Source organism: Cydia pomonella, chromosome 12 (assembly GCF_033807575.1).
Source record: "Cydia pomonella isolate Wapato2018A chromosome 12, ilCydPomo1, whole genome shotgun sequence".
Taxonomy (NCBI): Eukaryota; Metazoa; Arthropoda; class Insecta; order Lepidoptera; family Tortricidae; genus Cydia; species Cydia pomonella.
The window spans coordinates 6,300,771-6,309,190 of record NC_084714.1 but is presented as its reverse complement, the minus strand read 5'-3'; positions in this window follow the sequence as shown (position 1 = coordinate 6,309,190).

The window sequence follows — 8,420 nt, the reverse complement described above, 5'->3', positions numbered from 1 at the left end:
GTATGACTACATCCTTTTCCGGGGCACAGACATCAAGGATATCAGAGTTCTGAACAATGTGCCCCCACTGCCCAATGACCCAGCCATCATGCAGATGTCGGTGCCGCCGTCGCTCGGCGGCGGCGGTGCCCCGGGTCAGTTCCCGCAACAGTTCAACCACCCTGTCATCGGCCAGACCCAGTACCCGCAGTACCACCCCATGGCTGGTTTCCCAGGGAGTGTGCACGCTTCACTCAACAAGACGAGTGAGTTGTCTCCGCAGACATCGGTGGAGCTGCCACAGCAGCACATGCCCATGACCGCTCCTATCGGATCGGGAGTGGTCCACCACAACCAAGTGAAAGACCAAGGTTTTCAACAGATTATTTTCAAGCCACCGCTTTCACAGATGCTACATTGCGATTTTTGTAATTTCTCGAGCAGATACTTTCAGTTTTCTCTGCTTCAAGTGTCTGCTTTGGAACTAACCATTAATAAAACTAATCATGATATGCATGCTCATGTACTTAGCTTACTTAGTAATTAATGCCTTTTACCATTATATTTGTCTACCCACATCTAACAATAATAATTAGTGATTAACTTTTCTCACAAGTAATTCTTAATCTTTCCGCTACTAACATTCACTTAGTTACTAATATAGTTGTACCACAGGGTGCCGGTGTTACATTTGTATATAAACTAGTGTTTCTAACAGAGAACTAAAATTTGAATAACTTGACTAACTAGTTTGTTAACCCCTTGAATGTCACAAATAAGGCATCAAAGTAGGGTTGAAGCCACATTGGCTTACTGAAAGAGTGTTATTACAATGATCCTTTTAATTCTTGTAAAATTTTCGTTATTTTGTGTTTATTTTTTTATTCTAGTGAGTACTTTTACATTGAATTTGAAATAAAACTTACATTTTTATTCAAACGGATTATGAAATTAATGGGTTCTTGAAAAATGTAACATGTAAATTAGACATTTTCCATCTTAATAATGTCTTATTTTAAAATACTTTATATTACACATTTTTGTTAAAACACCTATTTGTATATGAATTGTGGCAATCAACGGGTTAAAACTAACCTCAATCGAAAATCGCAAAACGCATTTTACTTGGTCTGTTGCTTGTCTGAGTTAGGCTCCTTAGTTCCATCACATTCTTGCTTTCAATAAATAAATAAATTAGCACCAGTATTGTTGATCATGAGTTAATATTTATTTTATTTTTAGGTTCGATGCTTGATCTTATTGGTGGAGGATCTCAGCAGAGCACTTCAAGGTCGGGAACGCCTGCGGTGGGGCATAGGAAGAGCCCTACAGCTGATCAAGGCACGCAGGTAAATGCACAATCATCCACATCTAGCGGCTACCATATAAAAAAAATTTAATCAAAGGTACAGTCGCCATCAGATATATCGGTTCGGCCGAGGTGTTCATAAATATCTGAACACGCACTCTAATGCCTTGACAATAGAGGCGTGTTCCGATATTTCTGAGCACCTTGGCCACTCTGATATATCTGGCGGCTGTACTAGAAAATAGAATAGCATTTCTTTTGTATTAAAATCAAACTAAAAAACTGGACAAGTGCGGCAACAGAAATACATCATCTATGAAAATTAAGTACCCACAACACTAGTTTTATTGAGCTCACTTTGGGACTTAGTCAATTTGTGTAATAATAGCCTATAATATTTATTTATATTTTGTCCTATAATAATTATAAGACTAAGTTCCTTTGATATGGCTGGCTTGATTAAAATTGACTTAGGGTTACTGGTATGTTTCAGTTGATTGTTTATATTCAGGATTCTAATTAACATTGATCTATGCATACTTGGCTTGAATTTCCTATTCACCTTTCCATTGTGCATCTAGGATTTATGCCACAATCTCAAATAGTAGGGTTTTTTTTTGACAGAATAATCCAGACTTCAATACTCTAACATTACAATGTTAGTTCCTTGTATACAACACTGTCTTTGTGTGAAACAACTTTGTAAAATGAGCCATGAAAGATCGAATTTCCTGGAGATTAAGTTACTGGAGTTGTTTGTATTTGCGTGTTTGTATAGTTGTGTGTTTAAGACTATTGAGATTGTTATGCTGAAATAGTATACATATAATAATAAAATATCGTTGTTTCGAATGGGTTGTGCGGGGGAATTATAAGAATGGAAAGCCAGAAAATAAAACCATTTAAAGCCAAAATTTTAATTGCTGATTGTAAAAAAAAAGAAAAAACGTACTTAGAAAGTACAGTGCTCTACAGCAGAAATATATCATTTTCTGCATACTTAGAACAACAGCGACCCACTGTCAGAGCATGAGACATGAAAAAGTAATTATGCTCATAGTTTGTAAAGAAGATCGAGCATTAGATCATCAATTATATTTGTAGTCAAATAATGTCCTAATACTTTCCGAGATTGAGTTCATAAAACCTAATGTAGGTAAAATTAGCTTACCAAAATACTATTGTGCATTGATGAAAATTATACTTGTGTCCAGAATTAGAAAGAGTAAGCAAATAGATGCATGTATTCCAATTGTGTTTACATGACTTATTTTATGTTATTTACATGGTTCAATATACCAGATGGGATGAATACGGAGTTTGCCGAATACGAATATTCGACCAAATGTTCGGTTCCAATCTAACCAAACCGAGTATTCGTACGAACTATTCGGTTCATCTATCACATTCTAATAAACCATTCGAAAATGCTTCAATTACCTGCATTAGCAGCTAAAGATTAACCAATTCTTAGGCAATTGTCTAAAAATAAACAGGTCATGCGTTTTAATGACAATTGGAAGACTCCTATCCAGGCAGAGAGTAACTTGAAATGTTCTGGATGGGCTTACATTTTACAGAGTTGCAACCAGACAAACAACAAAAAAAAATCTTCTCTTTAACCTTTAACTACGAACATTGAAAAACTTAACCGAATATGCCGATTACCGAATATTTAAAAAATGGATATTAGAGAAAAGAATGGAGAGGCTTTAGCCGTCTCTCTAGATATATCGAAGGCTTTTGACAGGGTCTGGCACGAGGGCCTTATTAGCAAGCTACCGTCCTTCGGTTTTCCCCCTAGTTTTTGTGACTGGGTATCAGACTTTCTGAGGGATCGATCGATTCGTGTGGTCATTAATGGCTGCTCGTCCGATCAATTGGCAATCAATGCCGGAGTCCCTCAGGGGTCCGTGCTTTCAGCGACCCTTTTCCTGCTCCACATAAACGACCTGCTGAAACCAGGTACGTTCGGATATGCAGATACACTACGGTTGTTGAAAGCTACATACCCAATTCACGAGCTAGTGGAGTCCAAATACAGTCGCTCAGGGAGACAATGGTCGAACGCATGAACGTGTCACTAAAGGCAGTCTCTGATTGGGGTGAAGCCAATTTGGTCTCGTTCAATGCTAGTAAGACCCAGGCGTGTCTTATCTCCGCCAAACGGAGTCCATTCCATCTGACTCCTACTTTCCGAAATGTATCCCTTCCGATAACCGACCATCTTGAGCTTCTCGGAATCTCGCTGACTTCGAAACTCAACTTCGGCCCGCACATCGAGTCGAAAGCACAGTTAGCAGCAAAAAAGCTGGGCATCCTCAACAAGGTGAGGCAGTATTTTACACCTAGGCAACTGCTCGACCTTTACCTAGCACAAGTGCGATCGTGTGTGGAATACTGTTCGCATCTGTGGGATGGTTCAGCAAAATACCAGCTTGAGGCGCTCGAGTCAGTTGAGAGGAGAGCCAAGAGAATCATTAATGATGACGATCTGACGAATGCTCGACTCCAAAGTCTGGAGCATCGTCGCAAGGTTGCCAGCCTAACGATCTTTTACAGGATACATTTCGGAGAGTGTGCCGAGGAACTGCACAACCTTATTCCTCCGTCCCCATTTCACCATCGGACTACCAGACAATCGGCACTCCGGCACCGCTTCATGGTAGGTATTCCACAAATACGCACGAAGCGTTTTGCTTCAACATTTCTTATGCGAACTGCCAAGGAGTGGAATGCCCTGCCCGAGTCTGTGTTTCCGCATGAGTACAATCTGGGTCTCTTCAAGGCTAGGGTAAATAGGTATCTCATAGGTAAGCGTGCTCCACCGTAGACCGCATCATCACTTACCATCAGGTGAGATCGTGGTCAAACGCTTGCCTATCATTATAAAAATAAAAAAAAATAAAATATTTGCCCCATCTCTGTTCTATACCATTCCAATTACATTTTTACATAAATACACCTGAATAATATTTTCTCAAACTTCTATGTATGTATATTAGTATACTCTTAACAGATATCAGTAATAGTTAGGCTCCGTAGTGATAGTGACAGGCATTGTTTTGCTTACTTGGTACAAAGTATCAGAAACCTATTGTTTACACCCTATTACGTGGGTAAATAGTGAAAAGGTTCACACAATTATCTAAGAATGTCTTAGGTCATCGAATGGTTACAATTGCGTGTGTTACGAGTTTATTGAATTGAATTTGATTGTTATAGTTCGTGTCATCCACGATGACGCGCAGATTTGTCAAATCTAACCTTTAATAACATGGCAGTACGAGTGAAGGTATGCGACATCGTCAATAACGCGATCTAAAGTGTTTTGCGGTGATTGGTGATTTATCCCCCGTAGCAATAAAAATTTGCGTTACTTTTTGAAATGTCCCTTCAGCTATTTATTAGGTCCATATTTTTTAAAGTATGTTCTGCAATTTTTACAAAACTTGGACATAACGAAACCTAGACAGATGGCAGGTTAGAAAGAAAAATAAGTTTCGATTTTGAATGTTTGCATGGCTCATTTGCAGGCTCTTGTACCCTCCATCCATCATACTATTGCAGTTTTTATTAACTCTCGTGTTTGTTTACCAGGCGGGTTCGATCGCGAGCGGCTCCGGGCAGCAGCGCGACAGCCGCCGCGGCAGCAACCCCAAGCAGCAGCAGCAGCAGCAGCAGCAACCCCGCAACCGCACCTCCTCGCGCAACCGCCAGCGCTACCCCAGCGGCGGCGCGCCCGGCCCCAACCAGGCGCAGCACCCGCAGGCTCAGAACCATCACCCGCAGAACCAGAACCAACACCAGCAAAATCAGCACCAGCAGAACCAGCACCAGCAGAACCAACACCACCAGCAGAACCAGCACCACCAGCAAAATCAGCATCATCACCAGCAAGGACAGTTTGGAGGTATCTCTCATTCCTCACCTACCCTGTAGGTCCAAAAATATGTTGACAAACATTTTTACTGTGGCATATACAACATTTACGTTTGAGTATGTTAGCTAGTAGTTATTTTGACGATAATATGATTTGTTTTAGTTGAAAGTTTGTTGTTTTTAATTACATTTTAATATAATCATATAAATAAAATATAAATATTAGGGGCATATCTTATACAGATCAACCTAACCTAACCTTAGTTAGCCTGAATAATTGCCTAAATTTGTTTACTTTAGCTCTTTTCTTAAGGTGCAGTGGGTTCCGCCTGCAGATTATTTGAAAAATTATAGCACCAATTTGAAAAATTTGCACAAAAGAATGAAAACTGTTTCTAAAAATGTGTTATGTTATTTTACACAGAACTTACCGATTACTTTTTTTTGTTAAAAACAACAATTCAATAACAATGATATCCACGATCCCGGGCATGCACAGTCGTTCACTCAGTGCTCAGTGAGCTGCGTTTAGAGAAGGACTAAAACTCACTGCATCGAAATGTTTTATCAAATTAAATAATCTGCAAGGCCTTTACAGTTTCTTAACACTTATGTCAACTTCCTGTTTTCGTGGCTGTTAGAGTCCAACCAAGATAAGCGATTTTGATAGCCCTGACGGTGCGCGGGTTATTTTAAACGTCAAACTTCTATGAAATTATGACGTTTACTTGACACTTGGGCTGGGTTATCAAAATCGCTGCCAACTTATAAGGTAAAAGTACTAGTGCTCGACGCTGCACTAGTGACCGACATGGGCACTTTATGTCATAGAAATATAGGTTAAATTTGAACAACGAAGATTTTTCTGTATTCGAACTTAATCCTTGTCACTTTGACATAAAGTGCCCATGTCGAGTACTAGTGCAGCGTCGAGCACTAGTACTTCTACCTTATGGGTCTGAATCTAAAACTCTTTCCCACTGCAACATCCCGTTTTTTGCGGGTACGATTTTCTGCAGGATCTTCAGTTCAGGGGAAAAGAGCCCTTAGGGGTCATCCATTAATCACACGATTTTCTAGGTTTTTTTACCCCTCCCCTCCTTCTTCTCACACAGCAAACCCCTCCCCCCTAGTGTGACGTCACATTTTTGTTTTCAACGAAATCGGCAAATAGAATTAATATTTTTTGATCAAAGAAATATTAGTAATTTTATAACCCAAAACTGATTAGGAAAGAAAATTTATACGAATAAAAACAATATCGTTCCAATAACTTCTTATTTAACTGTGCAGCGAATAAAAATCTAAATAAATCTTCGGTTACTGATGCTTAAAGTGACGTCACAAAGTTTGTGACTCCCCCCTCCCCCTTGTCACAACATGTCACATTTTCTTGACCCCCTCCCTCCCCCTAAACGTGTGATGTAATTAATGGATGACCCCTTACTATATTAGCACGTATCCTTCTAAAACGGGATCCTGCAGAAAACCGTACTCGCAAAAAGCAGGGTGTTGCCGCGGGAGAGAGAGCCAGCCGTGTAATCGCTGTTGGGTGGCAGGCGGCGGCTACGGGCGCGGCGGCTGGCGCGGGCGCTCGCGCGGCACGGGGCGCGGCTTCGTGCCGCGCAGCAAGAACCCGCTCAAGTTCGACAACGACTACGACTTCGAGCAGGCCAACACCGAGTTCGAGGAGCTGCGCACGCAGCTCGCCAAGACCAAGATCTCTGATGATGCTAAGCCGGAGGTAATTCACGTTTTATTTCCATATTGTTCATGTTAAATGGTCTAACTAAACTCTTCTGACCGGACACTTGGGCCTTACGCATATTATAACTCATTGCTAACAAAGAGTTATTAAGAGAAAAAAAACGTGCCGCCGATATTCAAGAACTTTCTTCTACTATGAAAGCCCTTAACATATTGTATTGGTTGAAACTTTGAAGGGATTAATACATACTTTGCTTGGTTCCATTTTCGAACATCGTATACTCTACAAAAATTTGCATTTGATGAGTTACTGAGCGAGTTAAATCTCGAGTGAGTTGAAGAGTGAGTGAGTTCAATCAATAGATATTTAAATAAGAACGAAACATATCTAATTAACATTTCATTTCTTTCTTTCTTTTGGCTGCAAAAACTAAACTACTGTAACAAATGTTTTCTTACAACCATCCAACTGATCCAACATCAAAATTATGTAGTTACTGCAAAATTTCCGTTTTATACACTCAATCAGGAACTACAATCAGCGTCGACTGTTCCGCAGGAGCTCGCAGGCGAGCTGGACAAGAAAGACGACTCCGGAAACGAGACGGGCGCCGGTGAACCGGAGGTGGATGACGACGGGTACTCCGGCTATGACAAGACGAAGAGCTTCTTTGATAATATCTCCTGTGAGGCTGTTGAGAGGTGAGTGATACAAAACCAGCAAGTAATTGCTTGTTCTTTAAGTTTAAATTCCTATAAAGCCAGCTAGTTAAACTGACAAGAAGGACGACTCTGGCAACGAGAATGGTGCTGGTGAACCCGAAGTTGGTGCAACAGGTACGCCGGCTATGACAAGACGAAGAGCTTCTTCGATAACATCTGTCAGGCTGATGAGAGGTGAGTGCAAAACTAGCGAGTAATTGCCTGTTCTTTAAATTCCTATAAAGCTAGCTAGTTCAACTGACTTGGACAAGGACGATTCTGGCAATGAGACCAGCGTTGGAAACTCAAAGTTGATGATGATGTATTGTATATGAGGAGACAAAGAGCTTCTTTGATAAAATCTCCTGTGTGATAATGAAAATCAATTATATGGTGAAGTACTTTTACTAGGGAACGAAATAATGGGCATTGAAAGTGGCCACTAAAGTGGCTGTAGTGATGGTGGATAGAAATCATATTAGTTATATTTTACGGGTACGTATTGAAAATAATCATTTTTAATTAATAATTTATTTTCATTAATTCCTCGTTCCGCTTAATACGGGGCGCGGGAGCGCAGGAGGGATATCTCCTTCTCGCTCGTCCGCGCGCCTCTTACAGCTCATACAGTTACCGCGGAACATTACATGGTGTACGTTCCAAGTACATCATTTCACCATATAATTAATTGATTTTCATTATGGTGGCGCCGCGGCAAAGCATCACACTTAAATTCCTATAAAGCGTGACGGGCGCCGGTGAACGCCGTTCAGACATTGAGCTATGAAATGTATCGACGATCGCGGGCGTCCAAAACGGGTTCATTCAAGTTTGTAGATTT